At 39.9% G+C, this 20,577-nt stretch overlaps 1 long non-coding RNA gene across 1 annotated transcript; it reads left to right on the top strand.

Annotated features, from left to right (window-relative positions):
* The first annotated feature begins 6,411 nt into the window (after nt 1–6,411).
* LOC132252151 (uncharacterized) lies at nt 6,412–20,090 on the top strand. The gene is made up of 2 exons (XR_009463954.1): nt 6,412–6,627; nt 16,254–20,090. It is a non-coding gene; the product is annotated as an uncharacterized LOC132252151 (long non-coding RNA).
* Nucleotides 20,091–20,577: the final 487 nt, after the last annotated feature.

Below are 20,577 nucleotides of genomic sequence, written 5' to 3'. Positions count from 1 at the left end.
TGATGCTGGGCCTCAGAGCATAGTCCACTCTGTGGACAGGCCCCATGGCACTCATCTCCCCAAGGGCTGGAAGCTGCACTTGTGCAGCTGAACAGAAGGAGACTGTGGGAAGCAGCAGTAATATAAACTGCCAAGCATGCATCAGACCAGAGGTGGGAGCATAGGGAGAAGCAGCAGTAGTGCTGGCACAGCTGGAAGCTGCCTGAAACTGACTTGGGCACAGGCAAAGGCCTCCAGGTCCATGGGACATAGACCCAGTGGTTCTTATGTTGCCAACCCCTGCTCTAACTTGTTCAGAGCTTCCAGACAATCTATCGTCCCACTGAAGTATCTTCAGAGAAAACATTTAAGCCTAAGGACTACAAAATCTCTATTGATGTGTGCAAGTTGAATTAGTATAACCAGGTCTAGCATATATATTCAAAGATTGTGGGTGGCAAGAAATTCTCTTACCTATGCTCCTCAGTTTTGTTTAGTGTAGTACTATGATTCAGATGATTTGAATATTCAAGTGGGTGATGGGTAATTTCTGAAAGTCTGAGCTATAGTATTTAAAATTTTTTAAACATTCAAAGAGAAATTGCAATGTCTCAATCCACTGCGTATTCCACTGACATGAAACACTTGTAAGGTGGGCCTAATTCTCCTCTCCTTTATATCAGTTTTACATCAGTATAATTTCTTTGCCTCTAACAAAGGGAATTTTGACTCACAAGTTGTCATTGATAATGGATTCAGGCCCAGAGCTTCATGTGACTGGTAAGACATGACAATTTTGAGCAGATAAAGAAGAAGAAGAAGACTTCATTTGAATGAATAACCACAATCAGCTTGACAACATGCTGGTTATCTGAATTTTTGGCAAACTGGAGCTTGATAATTTGGGAATATTTCCAAGTGCTTGAGAAAAGAGTTTTTCTGCTCCAGCACATCTCAATGACAAATAACCAGCAACAAGACACTGTTTTCAAAGTTACTGCTTACTTACTTATGTCATAACACGTTACTCGTTTACAACCCATTACCTTAATTAACAGTGATCTTCTAGCTATCAAATAAGTCTTTGACTGAAGCACAAACATGAATTTTTCACTATCCAGATTTGATGAGACAGCAATCTATGTTTTTTTTAATGTCTGTTTTGCCTTAAATTGAACTTTTAAGCGACTCAGTCCATGTAAATTTTGACGCTCTCTATTACTGAGCTTATCTAATCTGATTTCTTTTCCCTAAAAACATAATCATAAACCCAAACTGACATACAGTTAATGCTTGCCTTTGAACTATCAAAAGGCAACTGTTATATAGCACTTGTATTATGAGAGACAAACATTGACTTATACTATGCTTTATAATATGGAGTACTTTAATGATTAAAAATTCATTATTAAATAATGGAAAAAATGTTTAATTTCTTTACTATCCACTGATAAACACACAAACAATGTCAACACTAGTTTTCAAATATTACTGTGCTGCTGTATTTAAACTGTATTTTAAATAAATCATTTTTATTTTAATGAGTCAAATAGAATCAAAAGATTGAAAAGATTCATACTAATCACCATGCACAAGAATCTGAACAGGAATTATGGTTCCAATTTGTGATAATTCGAGTATGTGGAGAAATCCAAATAGTTCTTTTGTGATAATTTTGAAGATTTTATTCATGAACTAAAAGAAAAATCAGAGTTCAAATACAGTAATTTTGTTATAGTGTCCTAAGCTTACGACATAGCCATCTAAAAAAAAATTGTACTGTACATGGCATCTGACCAGCCATTAAAAATTAAGTCTAATTAAAACAAGAATTCTGTAATTGTGAAGAAAGGTAAAAAAATCACACAATATATACATATTTTAGGTCATTGCTTCTATATTAATTTAATAGAAATTATTGTACAGATAATCAGTCTGATGATTGGGGCTTGCTTTGAAGTATGAACATGGTTAACTAACAAGAGCCATTTGATGAAAAATTAGTAGCAAATAAAGTCATATTATAATTATTTTCCTGAAGAAAAAAGGTAGTATTGAAATTCTGTTTCTGAAAAAGAACAAGTGTGTGCCTCATGACTCATATTCTGCTTATGAAAAAGATGCAGAATACACAACATTTATTTGGAAATCTTACATTTTAATTACAACTTTACAGAAGGCACTCTGGAATAAAATTGTAAGTTCAAGGAAACACAGCAGCATAAAATATTTAGTAAGCCGTTCTTATATAGGTAACATTTGAGGATGATGCATAGTCTGGTACTCTCTTTTATGTGAATATTACACTTGTTATATTAACTTAGAGAATAAGACATTGCAAATTCATCTAAACCCACAAATACTTTAGAACATTTCCTATTAAATTGTTAATTATTCAGATCTAAAAGAACAAATAATAATGTAGTTAGGTATTTTTAATACAATAGATTTGCATTTTGGCAGCCCATGTTACATGCTGTACAAAACAAGAGAATAATTTTGTCTCCTTACTTTCAAAAAGAAAAGTCAAAACTTTGTATGTAAACTACAGCATATTGCATATGGATGCTAGAACTGTGTATGAGAAACAACTCTCATGTGTTATGAAATGCATAAGTATATGCTGCACTAAGTATATAGTTCAACACAATTTAAAAGTCATACAAAAATACTATAGCAAATAATATAACTATGCACTGGAAAAGCAAATGCTCAAACTTACAAATAATATTTTAAAGTTCATTCAGGTGTTTTAACTAGAATTAAATTTATATTCCATCTTAAAATGTACACAGAGTACAACACCTAATAAGCATTTGAGTAAAAAAGGGTACCTACAGGTTTTACATTCAGATCAACCTAACGAGGGATCTACATGCCCAGTCACATAGGCATTTATAGGGTTTAAAGCCCCCACCAAAATTGTGCACCTGATCTAAGTTACTGTACCTCCTGAGATTGTGAAAGAGTTAACCTGATCTAGAAAAGGGTTAACCCAACCTCCCAAATCCCTGTAGGCATTTGCAGTGCAGCCCCAGGTCTGGGAAAGTGCAGCCCCAGGTCTGGGAAAGTGCAGCCCCAGGTCTGGGAAAGCCCAGCCACTTGCCCCAATCCCAGGGCTGTGCTATTCCCACTTCCCCCAACCCTGACTGGGCTATTTTTAACCTCCAACCCCAATTTCCAACCAGGCAACCATCCACCCCTGATCATATGATCATACCAAACTCTGCTCAGACAGGCCCACTTCACCACATGGAACCACTTAGCCCCCCCAATCCGACCTATTCTTCCCCCCCTCCCCCCAATTTCTTATGTTGGGTTTTCTGCACTGAGCCCAATCTACATTTAGGTGGCTTAAAGTAAGCTAGGTGAACGTACATCAGATTTGGTGAAAAGCTGTATGTATCCACAGTGACACATCTACATTATGTAATGAAGTGCATCATCAACAACATAAGTGCTACAATATCTTTATAATGGTTCCACCCTGAATGAATAAGCATTTGGTTTTATATTTCCCTTTAACACACAAATCCCTGTTTTTATCTAACAGACATGCAAGATACTCCAGAACTCAAACATGGAAACAACGTTTAGTAAAAAGAAACCATGTGTTAATTCAAACATACCAAGGAACATGACATGCATAAAAACATATGGATACAACAAATGCCTACATTGTTTTTAAAATACTGTTAACAGGCATGGGTGGAACAATTAATGTCATTGCAAAATGCTTCGAAGTGGTACCATAGCAATAACTGTGAAGGCCTGTGAAGGCAACTACAGGGGAAGGTGTAGTCCGCAGGTTTGTCATTGCCCTGAAATAGAATAGTTTTCTGAAAGCATACTGTTAGGTTTACAATAATTTGGATTTTTAAGAAGTATTAGCTTTACAGCTGAATACAAGGCATGACCTGTGGCCTGGTAATGCAGCTGACCACAAGGCAGAATGATAGCTAGGCCTTTGCTTGTGTCAAGTAATCATTTTAACTGCAACAAGCATTTTCTGAGTTAAAAAGTGAATCTGTGTCTGTGTGCTAAAAAAAATCAGCTACAGCTAGAAGTAAGATAAGACTGAGAAACCATTGTTTGAGCTTACTGGTTGTGTCCTTGAGAAGTATCTTCTACTGTGTAAGGTTTTGCTAACATAATGTTACTGTTACTTAACTTTTAGCTTTTAAAAAAGTGCTAGTTCAGCTTAATAGAAATATGCTGTTACAAAGATTTGTAGAGCACCGCCCCAAGTATTGCTTTTTGTTAACCATATAGTCTTGTTTTGTTGTAAGAAGTATAAAAGATCGCCTCACCCTTGAGGGGGGCCATTTTGCCTTTTGCTGGCTTTATGGTCTTTGCTCGAGCAAATAAACAGCCGTCTTTCTTTACCTGCGTTGTCTGTCAATCAAATTACAGCTAGACAACGGACCTTAGGGAGGTTTCTCCCACCACAAAGGTACACTTAGCCCCTCTTCTCTTTCAATCCATACCATGATCTGTCTCTGCAGCCAATATTCCTTCCCCCTTCCTTGACATAAGGATTAAGGATATATTGAAGACTGTGCATGTATCATTTTTTACAAAATGGTAAAGCCTTAATATCATCCAATGACACATGAAAGCCCAGATAAATGCTTCTTAACTCTATCATCAAGGTTTCTTCAAACTAACTTGTACTAGAACACCATTTCCATGATACAGTTTAGTCAGAACTTTTGATAGGAATAAAGCACATGACTATAGCACCCCCTAAAATTCAAGATTTTCAAAAAAAATTGTGAAGTATTGCTCATCTACATTCTATATTTGTTTCTATGAATTAGCATTTGGTTAATGAAAAAGATAGTTTGCCAATTTATAAAAATATTCAAAGCATTATCTATAAATTGCTAGAGTTGATTGTGAACATGTAGCATATAATCTGAAATGAGAAATTAGTACTAAAAACAATGTTTTAGAATACTAAACTCAAAGCTATGCATGTTATTTTTTTTTCCTTGGGAAAATAATTATCAACAATTTTCTAAATCAGGTCCTGGAGTTCTAGGATAGTGGTAATATATAAAAGTAATTAACATTTTCAAATAAGCTACAGGGTTCAGACAAATTACATTTCTTAATCTATACATGCACACAAAATATAATGGAAATTAAACTTAATTTACTATATTTTCCTGACTGAAGAATTTCTCAATCAGGTGGTATAATAACTGCTATACAATGTTAGAATATGGTTTTGCATGAGAAAACAAAACGAGGAAACTATTTCCAGATTTCTCAAATCTAGTCATAGAGTGTAGTAATGCTTTTTTTTTTTAAATGTAGTTTAAGATTACTGAGATTGTCAATATTTTTTTCACTACATATTAGAAAAAATGATAGAAAATATAGTTGTGGAAGCATTATTTTGGGATATAATCTGCTTGCTTGAAATAAAAAAAAAGGATTGAAAAAGCAGTAAGTGATAGACTTGGTACAATATTTACTTGTGCTCTGACCACAAAGCCTTCTTTAAAAATTGAGTATTTCATCTCATTTTACAGTACCAATTAGCAACTGTATATAAGCCTCAGTTCAGGAAAGCATCACCAACTCAGGAAACGTACTTAAACATGTTCTTAGTCACAATGACATGAATAAGACTTTAATACTTAAGTGTTCCTCTAAATCTGATCCTAGTTAGCATTAATATGCTTTAGTCATGGCCTGGGTCATGTAAGATCCCTATCAGTGAGAGTTTCACAGAATATGAGAACTAACACATTAGTGTAGTAAAAAAAGGAAGGACCGTTTTATGATTAAGCACAGGATCAGGACTTGGTAATTGTTCCTATTTCTGGTTTTGTCATCAGAGACTTCCAGTGTGATCAGAGGTAAGTCATCTAATTCTTCAATTTCTCATTTTTGTTCCCTGTAGAGGGTTATTGATAATTACCTAATTCAAAAGATAGACATGAGACTAAAGGCATTTGTAGATGACACAAGATTTCCCATTTATGCTGGCACAACTGCATTTGTGTTTGCACAATCAGGATTTCCCACCGCACTAAAAGTCTTTTCAGTGCGTTAAACTGACACTACTCAGATATGATTTATTTTGCCGTGCTCCCTGCTTACGTTGCCCTACCTATGGATTTGTGTAGTTCAAACAGTAATTGATTCACAGACTTGTAATTACTGCCTTTTGCCACCAGGTGGTGCAGTACTATTTCTGTAGTTCAGGCCTTTGGCCACTGGGTGCCACCGTTATTTAGTGCTGTTATTGTTATTTTTTTTTTTTTTTGGCTCCTCCTCATCCCTCCCTCCCTTCCCCTGCTCTCACAGGGGGTGGAGCCAGGGGCTGCTTCAGGGCAGGAGGGGCAAGGGTTGCCTTTGAGAGCAGTACAGGGGCCAGTGTCTCTGCTCATGGGGGCTGAGCAGGCAGGAGATGCTGCCCTGGGGGAAAGAGGGAGAAGGGGGACTGTGGCCAGCCCCATCCATGTGCTGTGTCCAAGTGGGTTTTCCTCCCCAGGATGTTTTCAACATGGCTGCTGCTAGTTAGAACTACAGTTCCCAGAATACCTAGTGCAGTGCCTGAGTGATCAGGAGCTGAATCTGAGATTTTGCTTTTCTCTGCTGATGGGAGGGGTGACCTCCTATCAGAATCATAAGGTAGGACTGGGCAGGGTGGGTGGCAGGGGCTGCAGGTCAGGAGTGAAGGGCACCTCGGGGCTATGAGGGGGTAGGGAGTTGCAGATCAGGATTGTGTGTGTGTTTTCCTAGAAATATTTCCAGTGCAATAAAGTTGCATGTTGGTCTCTGGGTAAGAAAACAAAAGCAAAGCAATGGAGCTCTGTCTGAGAAAGGGTGATAATTGGCATCTTTAATTGTAAAAACTTTCCACAAAGCAAGGGGTTTTTAGTGGATGACAAACTGAAGGACTTTTAAGGTAGCTAGCCTGACTGGGTGGGCAAACCAGTTTTTCTTCTGTTCATAAAAGTTCACTGACATTTGAGAGGTGATCAGGTTTTTACCTACTTCATAAAGAATCATTAATAATTACTGGGAAGGATTTTATAGTCAACAACAGCAAGGTTTGAATGAATTTTTCACATTTGATGCTACTGTATTTTCTTAAACCTTAGGGACCTAAGCTGGGAGTTTCAAAGTTGCTATGAGATTTGGATATCCACTTTGAACTAATTTTAACAGAAAATCCCAAATCCAAATGCCCACTCCTCCTGCCCTGTAGCAGCCCCTCCCTCTGCCCCCACCACCCTGCCCTGACCAAATATTAGGGATTTTGCTTTACTTGGTTGGTGGGAGCAGGGAGAAGGCAATCTGAGCTAGATTGGTATTTGGCTTCCCCTGCTGGAATCTGCAGGGAATGACACACAGGACTTTCATAGATTCATAGATGTTAGGGTCGGAAGGGACCTCAATAGATCATCAAGTCCGACCCCCTTCATAAGCAGGAAAGAGTGCTGGGTCTAGATGACCCCAGCTAGATACTCATCTAACCTCCTCTTGAAGACCCCCAGGGTAGGGGAGAGCACCACCTCCCTTGGGAGCCCGTTCCAGACCTTGGCCACTCGAACTGTGAAGAAGTTCTTCCTAATGTCCAGTATAAATCTGCTCTCTGCTAGCTTGTGGCCATTGTTTCTTGTAACCCCCGGGGGCGCCTTGGTGAATAAATACTCACCAATTCCCTTCTGTGCCCCCGTGATGAACTTAAAGGCAGCCACAAGGTCGCCTCTCAACCTTCTCTTGCGGAGGCTGAAAAGGTCCAGTTTCTCTAGACTCTCCTCGTAGGGCTTGGTCTGTAGGCCCTTGACCATACGAGTTGCCCTTCTCTGGACCCTCTCCAGGTTATCCGCATCCTTCTTGAAGTGTGGCGCCCAGAATTGCACGCAGTACTCCAACTGCGGTCTGACCAGTGCCCTATAGAGGGGAAGTATCACCTCCCTGGACCTATTCGTCATACATCTGCTGATGCACGATAAAGTGCCATTGGCTTTTCTGATGGCTTCGTCACACTGCCAGCTCATGTTCATTTTGGAGTCCACTAGGACTCTAAGATCCTTTCCACCTCTGTGCCACCCAGCAGGTCATTCCCTAGGCTGTAGGTGTGCTGGAAATTTTTCCTCCCTAGGTGCAGCACTTTGCATTTCTCCTTGTTGAACTGCATTCTGTTGTTTTCTGCCCACTTGTCTAACCTGTCCAGGTGTTCTTGCAGCTGTTCCCTGCCCTCTGGCATGTCCACTTCTCCCCATAGCTTTGTGTCATCTGCAAACTTGGACAGAGTACATTTGACTCCCTCGTCCAAGTCGCTGATGAAGACATTAAAGAGTATCGGTCCAAGGACCGAGCCCTGCGGGACCCCACTGCCCACACCCTTCCATGTCGAGACCGACCCATCTACCACGACTCTTTGGGTGCGACCCTCTAGCCAATTCGCCACCCACCGGACTGTGCAGTCATCCACATCACAGCCTCTTAACTTGTTCACCAGTATGGTGTGGGATACTGTATCGAAGGCCTTGTGTTGCTTGAAAGCTCATGCCATGCAAACACAAATGTGATGCACCAAATTAATCTGGATTAAAAATGTTAAGATAGGTAAATTAATGAGGATTTAATGCCGTGTTGTGTACAAACACCTTAAGTGCATTAACAGTTATAACATGTTGTGAGTTTCAAGGTAGCTATGAAAAAACTAACTATCATTGGGGCATGTGTGGGCATACAGAAGTAACTCAAGGCGAGGAGTCAGGAAAGCTGTGTTTTATTCCTGATTTTGATACTCACTCACTGGGCATATCGAAACAAGCACGCACGTACCTTTTGCCCCATCTCAAACCCCTTTGAGGCACATGCAGGAAAAAAAAAAAATGTTCTCCACTCTGCAAGTTTGCAGCATGGAGAGAAAATTAGACCCCTGGATATCTAGGGGTCTAAAAAAACCAAAGCTAAAAAAAGTGGGGCAATCAGAGGCTGGGTCCTCCACGGAGATGCTCTGGCTGCCTGAGCATCTCCGTGTTTGGCCCCTTGCCCTGGTGCTGAAGTGTGCAGCCGGCCAGGCACCAGGGCTCCAGTGCTGGTGAATAAGGGGTCAGGGAGGTGGAGGAAGGGGGAGGGGACCATGGGGGGGACCCTCACCAGCTCTGCCCACTCCCCGAGCCCCCCGAGCCCTGCCCTGACCCACCCCTCCCCCAACCAGCCCCCTGACTCCCCAATCACTTCCCTTGCTCTGCCCCTCCCCCCACCAGCCCCCAAACCCCCCTGATCACTTCCCTACCCAGTCCCTCCCCCCACAACCTCCCCTGACCCCCCCAATCATTTTCCTGGCTGGCCCCACACCCCACCAGCCCCCCGACCCCCAACCCCTGATCATTTTCTGGCCCAGCCCCACTGCCTGCCACCCTCGCAGAGCCCCCCAACCCTGCCCAGCCTGGCCCCAGCCCCCTCAGCTCCTCAAATCCCCCAGTCCCTGCCGCACCCCACCCCAGCATCCCCACAGTTTAAAAAAACAAAAAAAGAAACCTCAACACTTACTGGCAACTCCAACTGCCATCTGGCTGACTGGGGCCCCACCCACACAGTGCGGGGTGGAGGGACAGCTCCAGCAGCCCCAGCCCAGGCCCTCCTGCCCCCTGCTGCCCTGTGCTGCCCAAGGGGGCTCTGCTAGGAGGTCCCAGAGTCCCCCACCCCTGTTTCTAAGGTAAGTAGAGGCTTTTTTTCCCCATTTTTTTAAGTGAAGGTGCCTGGGTTTGGGGGGGCAGGCATGGGGACCTGGGGGTGCAGGTGGGGGGTGGGGCTAGGTGAGGCAGCCATCAGGGGGGCTTCAGCAGCTGGCAGGGTATGGGGCCAGGTGGGGCAGCAATCGGGGCAGCAATCAGGAGGCTGGTGCAGAGCATGTGAGCCTTGCAGGGGGGACGGTACCCCCAGAAGGGGCCATTTGGCCCCTGTTGGGGGGCCATAGCCCTTGTGTGGGGGCTATAGCCCTTGTGTGGGGGCCAAATCCCCTGTTGGGGGGCCATAGCTCCTGTAGAAGGGCAGAAAAATATATATTCATGAATTCATGAAACATTTATTTAGAGTTCACTTATTATTATGATAAAAGACATGCTTTAACACTGTAGCTATATCAATAAAACATTCTCCAACTGATCACTGTCGCTGTCTCACTCTCTCTCTCTCTCTCTCTCTCTTTATAAAGGCCTTTTGTTTTACTTGTGTAGGAACATGGATTTTGGGGTATTTTACAGATTGACTGGGATTTTTTTATCAGGGATTTTTCAGTTTTTCAACAGGGAACACCAGAATTCCTGCTAGGCCCCTACCTGCTCAGAGCTGCCACCTTGGACCCAGCTGGCTATGGCTGACCTCCTGGCCAGTTGGGGCCAGGAGGACAGGCTTTGACAGTTCAAAGCAGGCCACGACACCCAGAACATCTTCTGGGCAATAGCTGCCCAGATGCCCGAGCAGGGGGCACATATGGCAGTAGTGCCACACAGAAGCCAACTCTGCAGCCACAGCCCGCTGGCAGCTGGCCCAGAGGGGCAGATGCCTCTACTGGCTGTGCAGTCCCCATCCGGGTCTGGCAGGTAGGCAGCAGGTCACAGCAGGGCAGAAGCCCCACTGCCAGACCCCTGCACTGGGTAGAGTGTGTAGGAAACTCTCAGGGTTGCTTCAGCAGTCCAGCTGGCACAAGGGGTAGTGTCCCCAGGTACCAAATGGCTGACCCCAGAAACTCCTGAGAGCTAGTAGTCCTGAGCTACTTGCCAGGGCAGCTTTTTATATTGCTGGGGACAGCACAGGTGCTGGCCCCAGGCTCTAGCTCCCCCTGGCTGCAGATCGGGGATGAGCCAGGCAGGGTTATTTTGCCTCAAGTGGCACAATTTGCTCCACAACAAAGTGCATGTCCAAGCATGTGCGCTGAGGCAAAAAGCCCTGGCTCAAATTTGCACTGCTTCTATTTGAGCTGCTGCAAGTGCACATGCTTGCATGTGTGGAGGTGGCCACTGTCTCACAAAACCTCTCTCTGCTTCAGAAGATGTTTATAACAATGCACATTAAGATTTTCAGATGAAACAGTACTAGGAATGTAAGTATCATCATTGCTTCATTATTTTCATTTTTATTAGCCCAAACCTAGATAAATGGATGCATCATGGGACTGATGAGGATATTAAAGATTTTTTGAAAGCTCCTACATCATCTATAAACATTTTAGTACTTTAATAGGCAAGAACTGCATAATGTTTCCTAACCTCATATTCCTTCTTTGTAAACTTTATGCTGACCTTCCAAACTAAAGAAGGATCAATACTGTTTTACAAAAGACTATAAGACTACATGAAACACTAAGTCAATACTGAATTTTTATCATGCTGGTAATTTCATGTAATGTAATTCTGTACAGCATCAAATAACCCTGAATATACTAGTGAAGGACAGAAGTTTAGCATAGAAGCATGCACCCATTCAAGCTTTGGCCAACAAAATTTATAAAATGCTCCAACTAGAGAGTTGCAGACAAATTGTTTTATTTGCAAGCTTTCAGGCCCAGACACACTTTATCAGGCAAAGAAAAAGATCAAAGATTGTAAAATGTCTCTCAGGTAGAAATGAAACTTCATATTGCACAGGAGAACTATAAACGGTATGGTTCTTCTGAGTAGGAAAGTTCATTTGTAAAAAAAGCTGCTCTGTGAGCGTGCAAATTAGGCTCAAACAGAGTCTGGAGCAGGCTGTTTACCTCAGATGTCCAATGGCATGCAGGTTCCTGAATGTTGCTTCTTTCTTGTTAAGTAGTTCATGTTGCACAGGAGAACTAAAATATCATATGATTCTCCTGGGTGGTAAAGTTCATTTGTAAAAAAGGTACTCTATGAGTATGCAAAATAGGCTCAAACAAAAGCCACTTCCTTACCTCAAGGTGTCCAATGACAGGCAGGATGCTGAATTCACCTTGAGGTAAGCAACTGGCTCCAGCCTTCATTTGAGCCTATTTTACATACTCACAGAGCAACTTTTTTTACAGATAATCTTTTGGACAGACTTTTTCCAAGCAGATACAACCCAGTCACTCCTACAAGCACTCTTTAAACAAACAAATGAAAAAATGTATCTACCATATTTACACAAAATAAGACAACCCTGAATATTAGATGACCCCAGTAATAGGATTCTATATATGGAAAATATATGAATATGTAACAATTTTCTAGATAAAGAATCTACTTATCAAGGTTTGTCTTGAATTTGTCCCCTTCCCACTGCTACCACAGTGAAAATAAATCTGGGGGATCAGATATTAAATGTAAAAGGATTTGTTTGTTTGTGTGTGTTTGACAGAGTGCAGAAGGGGAGCTGCATTTCAAATGGCTAGTGGCTCCTTATTTAAGTCACTGACATTAATAAGCATCTACAAAAAGCAACAACTATTTTATACTTAGATTTATATATTCATAATATTTTATAAAAGCATATGAGTTTTGGAGTGCTCAGAACAATCCAGTTTAAAAAGAAAGTGCTATTCAAGCTAAATTACAACAAAAATCACACTGCTATAATGCGATTTTGTTTCTAAAATTAGCAGCTACCTATTCTATGATATACACAGAAGGTTAAACAGCCATTTGTGATCATGTGATCTAATCTAGCTGCTTAGACAAAACAGTAGTCTGGATTCTGGAAAAGACTAGATTTCAGAAGTGATTGAGGAAAGACACAAAGTGACATGATAATTGAATCATTTATTAGTAATAATTTGTTTAGTTTGGCAAAGATTATCCTTGAAATAGCTCCTTCGGCATCCAGGTGGCAAACAACAAAGCACAGAAATAGGAGAAATATAAACACTCATTAATGGACCAAAGAAATAGGTATGACCCTAAGTGATACAAATCCATTTATTCAAGCTAAGATGACAGACAACCTCATTTGGAAACCATGAACCATGCTTTATGGTGAGGGAGCAGCATCTGAGATTCCTGCTTCCATGTCTGTTGTGTGTACATTTATTCTCATTGTGCTTGAATTTTCATGACAGAAATACCAACAATAGTTTCTATTCATGCTCTTTTACTTTTCCCTTCAGCCGTCCTTTTTTTTTCTCATTCTTTTCCTGGATCATAAATGCATTATTTTCATTCTTGATGATGCCAGGTAAACCTTATGTATAATTAAGGTAAGATAGATACTACATTTGTGTACCTTATACAGAACTGTTTCAACATTTAGATTAAAATCTCAAAGTGCTCAATACTATATTACAAAACAAACATACACATGTGCCTTATATGCACTGATTCATTATTAAAGCTCAATAAAATATAATAAAATATGGGGGGGGGGGGAAGGAAGAAAAAAACCTTCTTAACAAAAGGAAGAGGACAATAAGAGTATGTAGCATATTTGTTTGCCCTTATTAGCTTCAGATATTTTGAAAATATCTCTTTCCCCATCTGCCTCTATTGTGAGTGTAGGTGAAAAACACCTCTCCAAATAATGGTAACAGCCATCCTATCTGTGGATTAACCAGGAAGGAATACATGCAACTCGGTCAGGTTATATTTCCCTTAAAAATTATAGCTCTCATCTTTATGACAGCCTCAATCTCCTTTGACCTGGTATCTGACACTTCCAGCTTTGAAAGTATTTCCAAATTCAGCTTTCCTCACAGAGCATCTGATACACCAGCAGGCTGGCCTGTTTGTCATATCTTTAATAGAACTATTTTCCTCAGCTAGCAAAGTCATTCATCTTCCCAATTGTCAGCTGTTCACCATCCTTTCTTGTAATTAACACATATATAAACTCTACTGCTTAGAATTGTATAATACTCTTTTTCAAGGGCAAAACTTCTTTATTGCCCTCAGCATGAGAAATCTGTATACATGAAATGTGTCCCTTGTAAGCAAAATCCCCATACACCCTCTCTCTAAAGAGAAAAGTATTTCTTATGTTCAAATAAAGCTGCAAAGGCAGTCTCCAAACAAGCATTCAGATGGATCAATAGCTAGAAATTGAATAGAACAATGTCTCATGCTGCTTTATAGAATTTTCAAAAGATTTGAACCACACAAACCCAATTTTTCAAGTTCCACCACTGGGATTTACAGTCTTGTTTTCTACCTCTAGGAAAAAAACAACAAAGATCTGATTCACAGACCCCCACCAAAAAATCTACTGTACGTTCAAATAATATCAGGGGTCTAACTTAAAACTAAAAAAAGCAAGGGCATTCAAAGTTACACTCAGGTGTTTCAGTATACTTTAGGGATCTTCAACTATTAAGAGAGATTTTATAGGCCTATCTTCTTTAAAATACAAGTGTAACACATATAATTCAAGCTTATTAAGACCCACTAACGATGGCTAACTAAAAATGGCTAGCAAAGAAGTCAGAGATCTATGTAGGAAAACAACCTCCTGTTAATTTTTTTCAGAGGAATGTTGTTAGTTCCTTTGGTGAATTTTTCACTTTTTCACATGAGTATTTCTTACCATTGCCGCTAGCATTTTCATTGGCATGTGAGGTATGGATTATTTATTTTAGTTTATAAAACATAAACAAACACACATGTTGAGCTCTGGGGTCCCTCATATAATTTGATTTTCATGATAAATATCATATTTACCCATTTCTAATAATAACATAAATACAAACATATAGTATTTCTGCTAAATAATCCAAGGAGACTTTTGATTTAGGAGTTTTCAATTATTTTTATTCCCCTAAACACTACATGTCAGCTTTAATTTTTATCAGATTTCCTTACTGTTCCTTACAGGTGCCTATGAAGGACTTTTCTAAGTACCAAACAAATCAGAGATTTTTATACTTCTATGGACAGTGACTTGCTAGTATATCTTCACCCCTTCTGTAGGAACAACTTCTAGGGTACAATCAGATTCCACAACTCCCTTTTCTTAAATCTCTGATGGAACTGATAAGGACAACATTACAATCTATAGTGGAGATTCTAAAATATGAATACCTATTTTCCTAGACTGTGTCCAGGAAACAACCACAAGATTATGAAAAAAAATCATCATTATTGTCCTCATCTAAGTTTAGATAGACAGCCTAGCAGCAGTCTCCCAGTTCTGCCCTAATCCTATCATCACTGATTTCCCATCAATAAAATCTGTTTTATTAAATATATACTAAATAAACAAGCAGAAGAAAGACAATCTAGATTTTTTTTCTTTTTCATTCCAAAATCAATTGTTGAATCATTCCAGCACTCAATTACCATGCTTTAGATGGTTTCAGCAGGACTATCTCCAAACATCGATTATTAATTCACAAATATGTACATTTGTATTTTTTTGTTGTTTTTTACTAGATATTATAGTTTCATACAACAGAGAAACACAGATAACCATGATGAAAATGTAGGAATAGAGTACAGCCTAGACAAACCTTATATTTGCATAAGATGAATATTAAGCATATTCTTCCTGAAAAATTCTTAGGGAAACTAGTGTTCCATTTTTGTATAAAAACACAAAATGTGTATTCAGGATCTGCCTACTTCTGCTTTCCTTGAAGTCAATAAAAATTATATCATACTTACTTCCTATAATGTGTGTACTGGGGACAGGAAGAGGAAGGGGACATTATAGGAAGTCAATATGATATAACTTGTATTGACTTCAGGAAAGCAGAAAAAAAATATTTATATTACATATATTGTATGTAAAGTTTGAGTTTTCTCTTCACTCATTAGTAAAATGCAGCTATTTCTGTGGAAGAAGCAGGTCACATTCACAATTGCATGGGAATGAGCAGTGTAGGAAAATTAAATCATTTTGGTGAATCAGAATCTGAACTTCAATTATCATTCTTTAACTCCTTTTGTCTTTTCTTTTCAAGAGCACCCCTGTCATTAAAGTTTTGTATGTAAAGCTTTTTGGAAAAGTAATACTAAATTTGCAATTCAAATGATTTTTCCTGCTTATATTTGCTTTGGGCAGTAGCATATGATAATAACACAGTAGCTGTGTAGTCTGGGACATTCGTTTAATTTCTAAGACTATCAAAAACTAACTTTCTAAGACTACATAAGAACTGAATACCCATATTGGCAAAGCATCAGCTATCATGAGCATACCAAGCAAATGATTGTGGAACACCAACAAACTGAGTGTTAAGGCAAGAGTCAAAGGATATCACACCTGTGTCTTTGACACACTTTTGTATGGTAGTGAATCCTGAACCACATACTCTACTCAAGAAAAGTGCCTCAACAGCTTTTGCTTATGTTGCTTTTACTGCATTCTAGGAATTTCCTGTTGGACAAAGTTGCCTATACTGAGGTCGTGGAACATGCCAACATCCCAAGCATCCATTGTCATCTCAGTCAGTGTTGACTTAGGTGACAAGGTTATATATGGAGAATGGAAATGGCTGTATACTCAAGGATCTCTTGTATGGAGAACTCTTTCCAGAAAGAAAACCATGTGGGCATTCCTATCTCTGTTTCAGTGGTGTTTGCAATCGAGGTATGAAGGTAATGAACACTGAGCTAAATTATTGGAAAAAGACTGCCGAGGGTCCAAGTGCTTGAAAACAGTCTATTATGGAATGTAATGAAAGCTTTCAAGGATAGAAGAGCCCAACATACAGAAGAAAGAAGAAACCTCAGGAAGGACTCCACACCACATCAGGATTGTTAGACATGAACTTGACATAATTGTGGAAGGGCTTGTCATTAAAGAATTGGAGTCTACAGCTACACACACAGATGTTCAACAAGCTGATGCCTCAGTGCAAATCTATTGTTTTGGGAGACAGACAAATACCTATTATAAGACTACATGATAACAGAAGCTGTAAAGTATCACACTTCCTAGATCCGCCTGCAGCAATGCCTACTCTTGGGGCCTAAGCTTCTCTCTGTATGCTGTCACTGGAGAGCACCTTGTTCTCCCAAGGCACTTGCTGGCCATGACTTTATAAAAGATTAGGTAGAATTCTGCCTAGGAGAAGGCAGTGCTTACTCAGTTAGGCAGCCCCTCAGGAAACTGGGGTAGTCCTGATATGCTGTACAGCAAGATCCTTATGGAGTTTCAACTGGGAGCTCCTCTATCCCTACACTCCCACCACAGGCCTCTGTATATTATATTGCTTGTCTCAAGTCTGGCTTCAGTTGTTAAACCTCCACAGCTGGAGCTCTTTAACAATACCTCCTGGGCATCTCCTGTAGTCTGTCAGAAAGTATAATAAGGAAATTTGGGCAGCTTAGTTTCCTCTTACCCTCCTCAGGCATGCCTCTCTGGCATCCGAGTGGGGCTCTCACCATTACCGGCATCCCTTTTGTGTTGTTCCTGGGGTCATCCAACCAATAAGTGTGAGACATTGTACTCCAGCTGCAGCTCCAGTCTCATGTACAAGAAGGAATCACCTGTAGTGAACTGGGATCAAAGATCCCCTCATCTGGGGTCCTCAGCTCCCCAGTGCTTGGCATTCTGGCTAGGGCAGTCCTGGACAGGACCTCTCTCTCCAGTGGGCTCTGTTTCCTGGCAGGGACTTCTGGACTGCAGCACCAGGCTGTGTTGCTTGCCACACCACACACTATTTTCCCCAGCTTATTTCAGCACTATTGGGGCTTTTCTCCCTCTTGCCGGTAACGGGAAGGGGACGAATGGGAAATTCTTCTTCCCCACTCCCATCAGTCTGCTACACCACCCCATTCACATTCCTTTTGGGGTTTATCTGGGTAAGCAAAAATCATCCTTTTTTCTACAGGATGATTATGCAGATGTCATAAGGAGTACACACTTCCCATTACAGGCCACATATATTGCAAAATAGATGAGCTGAAGCATAAAGGACCAAATGTAGATGATGCTTTTGGATCCTACCAACATGGCTTTCTGGAGTTGATGGGGGATAAAAAGTTGAAGTAAGTAAATTTGAGCAAATCATTTAAATGTTAATGCCTGAGAGTCTTTCACCACACACACATACTATAGAGAATGTGAAAGGTGGTTGAAAGATAAGAGGTAGGTATGTAACACCATATATGGAAAAGGTATAAGGTAGTTTTTGATGTCATGCATTTCTAAAATTGACCTCCATATTACAGATCAGGGTATAATTATCTTCCTCTTTTGGTGATTTATCATAGATTTTTTTCATGACAGAGGGGCACAGTCTCATATCCTGCATAACAGACTAAGAAATTTTACCCAGAAAATAAAGGATCTGTAAATGTGTCCCTCCTGAAAGGAACAGTTCCCAAATTCGAACCCTGGACTTCATCACTAAAAGCAAATGCTATGCCCATGAGTCATCTCTTGCTTGGCCTTTTCCAGATTTTTGAGAAGAGTCACTATCTGTTGCAAAGACAATACAGTCCAGTCCTGAACTGGAGATTGATTCTTCTTATCAGGCCAGGATATAAGCTGACAATTTAAAGATACAGGATTGAATCTCCTAAAGAATGAATACCAGGTAGTCTGCAGGCTTTTAAGATTTCTATGGAGTACAGGCAAGAATGTTGAGAAGTGGCAGTTAAAGGGATATTTATATTTATTTATAGTTAAAATGGATTCAGCCTGCTCCCTTGTCTTTTCCTACAAGCTTGTGACATGTCTTTTTTCTCTGTTGAGACCAACCTGCAATAGACAATGTAAATTATTGTTGTTAATCATAATACAGGCTTTTTTTTTTTGTTAAATCATATTGTATTTGTAAACATTACAAGCAGCTTATAAATGCAAACACATTAGTTTCTTGGCATCTTCTTTGTCTTGGATGTCTCATGGGTAATTCTGCATTATATGGAAGATTTGAACAAATAAGTCATCAGAAAACATGTCAAACTGAAACTTTCCAGCTCCAACAATGCAAATTAGTACCACCTACTCTTGTCTTCTATAATTAGTTCTTACTGATTCATGTTTCTTGTCTTACCTACATGCTATGAGTAAAGAGAAGTATGCACGGGTAAAAAAGAAGCAGAGAAGTGTAGTAAGAAAGCAGTTCATTTACTTCAGTATACCAAATACAATGCCAGAGGTAATGAACATTACTATTCTGATATAAAATACTGTGGGATATGATAGTATTAAAGTGTCTAGTTTGTCTTTATATGAAAGTAGTTAGCCCCTAAAATCTACACACACACATTTCAGTTCATTTAAATGCACCTGTCCATTTTCCTAGACACACAAAGCAACTTCACTTATATTCTTAAAGACTTCCCTCATACCCTGAAAACATTTGTTTTAATTCTAAAATTGGACTAGAAAGTTAAAATAAAAAACAAAACAAAACAAAAAATGGAGCTGAAACTATGAAACATCTCTGTTTAGAAACAAACAAACCAACAGTATTTGCAAGCTGAGAGGGAGCAGACTAAAGAACAGCTCTTCTCTGTTCAATGAAACAGGAAGGAACAGCAAACTCAGTAACGGTGCTGCTGGATTGGGAGAAAGGGACTGTGGTACACACAATGATGATGAATACTTACAAGTATTCAGTCCACTCCTTGCATATACAATGGGATGAATCTAGTCTTGCTAAGGAAGATAATTGGGAAAATATATCAACTAATTGGTCTCACAAAGTTTAGATGAACAATTTTCCTGGAGCAATATTCTTCATTTTAGCAATTTGTCATTTGATATTTTGTTTAGTAAGAGGGAAATGGTCAGTATAAACTTTAAATCTTTTCCCTTTTTCCTACAGCTGAAGTTTCTCAAAAACACAGACTATAGCAGATGTAAATTTAGTATTATTGTCTAAAGCCACTTCCCAGTACCATCAGCTGAACCTTATTGTAACTATATATTTTATCCCACTTAACCTATCATCTATACCTTACATTAAGTATGCACAGCATACAGAAAGAGCAACTGTATTCAGCTTCCTGAAACCAACAGCAGCAGCAACAAGAAAAAAATCAGCTTGTGCCATCTAGCCTTGGGACAAAACAACTGCCAACACCAAGGAACTGAGAGACATGGATTACAGCCAAATCAACCTGTCATCTAGCTCCCTCCTTATAATTTTTGCCAAATTCTCTGTGGTACGACAGGGGGATAATGCAAAGGTGTGTATAACCCTATCTAGCCTGAATACAGCAAGAGGGCTGATTTATTAAAGAATAAAAGCTAGCTGAAATGTCTCAGATATCTTTTGTTCTAGTGTTGGTGTCTCAATTATCTTTTGTGAGAGGCAGGGATTTATTTATTTTTTGCTTGATATCTTTTATTGGACCAACTGCATGATTGGAATACAGTTAGACATCTTTTTGAATGCAAGGCAATCTTCATCAGGTCACAGGAAAGTAGCAGACACAGAAAGGAATAAAAACTGTGGGTAGGACTGTGAAATTGGAGAGGGGAGAAGTTCTCAGGGTAGCAGATATCAGTTGGCAGAAGAAAAGAAACTTGTTTGAAGGGAGATCAAGACTTATCAAAAAGGGAGGAGGGTCATTATCACCTGTAGTGTGAAGGAAATATTTCAGGAATCAAATAAAGTACAGTATATCATGAAGTTATTATCAGTATTCAGTCCCTGGTTCCTAGTGTCCACCCAGTTTATGATTTCCCCCACCCACCTTCACCTTTTTAGAGACATTCGATAGATTTTCCTTG

Source organism: Alligator mississippiensis, chromosome 8 (assembly GCF_030867095.1).
Source record: "Alligator mississippiensis isolate rAllMis1 chromosome 8, rAllMis1, whole genome shotgun sequence".
Classification (NCBI taxonomy): Eukaryota; Metazoa; Chordata; order Crocodylia; family Alligatoridae; genus Alligator; species Alligator mississippiensis.
This window is presented reverse-complemented; position numbering and strand designations above follow the sequence as displayed.